The sequence below is a fragment of the Echinops telfairi genome, unplaced genomic scaffold (genome assembly GCF_000313985.2).
Source record: "Echinops telfairi isolate 266 unplaced genomic scaffold, ASM31398v2 ScPeMD7_26;HRSCAF=91, whole genome shotgun sequence".
Classification (NCBI taxonomy): domain Eukaryota; kingdom Metazoa; phylum Chordata; class Mammalia; order Afrosoricida; family Tenrecidae; genus Echinops; species Echinops telfairi.
Genome location: NW_022103923.1, coordinates 4,166,782 through 4,167,650, shown reverse-complemented (window position 1 = coordinate 4,167,650; position 869 = coordinate 4,166,782).

The following is an 869-nucleotide window of genomic DNA, read 5'->3' as shown; positions in this document are numbered from 1 at the left end:
TATCTTGAGTTCATTTTTTGTTTGTTTCTACATGTTATGAGATATAGGTCTTGTTTCATTCTTCTGCAAATGGTTATCCAGTTTTGCCAGCACAGTTTATTAGAGACTATCTCTTCCCATGTCATGTGTTTAAGCCCTTTATAAAAGATCAGCTGCAGAAATTGCCCCTGATATGACCCCACCACACCGAGGCAAAACAGTAAGGGCATGCAACAGAGCAGCAAGGGGAGCAGGGCAAGGAAGTCCCGAGGGAATACCAAACATAGACTTTGGGGCCAGTGCGTGGCACCCCATCAGACTCGACCAGAAAACACTCCTAAAGGCCAACAAATAGTCCTTGAACTAACTACAGGCTTTTTCTTTGTCATTGGTTTTTTGTTATTGTTGTTTTGTTTTGTTGCTTTGTTTTGCTCTGTCTTGTGTTTCGTGCATGTTATTATCTCTTCAGGTCTATCTAGATAAGATAGTCTGGATAAACAATCCAGAGGAGAAAACAATGGAACCGATGGTTTCTGGGAGACAAGGGAGAGGGGGAGGCAAGGGAAAGGAAGTGGGTGTTAACAAAGCCAAGGACACGGGAACAACAATTGATCTAAAATCGATGGTGAGGAGGGTGTAGGAGGCCTGGTAGGGCTTGATCAAGGGCCATGTAACTGAGAAGAATTACTGAAACCAAAATGAAGGCTGAACATGATAGTGGGACAAGAGGAAAGTAAAAGGAAAGAACTAGGAGGTTAAGAGCACTTACAGAGGCTTAAATACAGGCATGTACACATGTAAATATATTTATATATGATGATGGGAAAATAGATCTATATGCATATATTTATAGGTTTTAGTATTAAGGTAGCAGATGGACATTGGGCCTC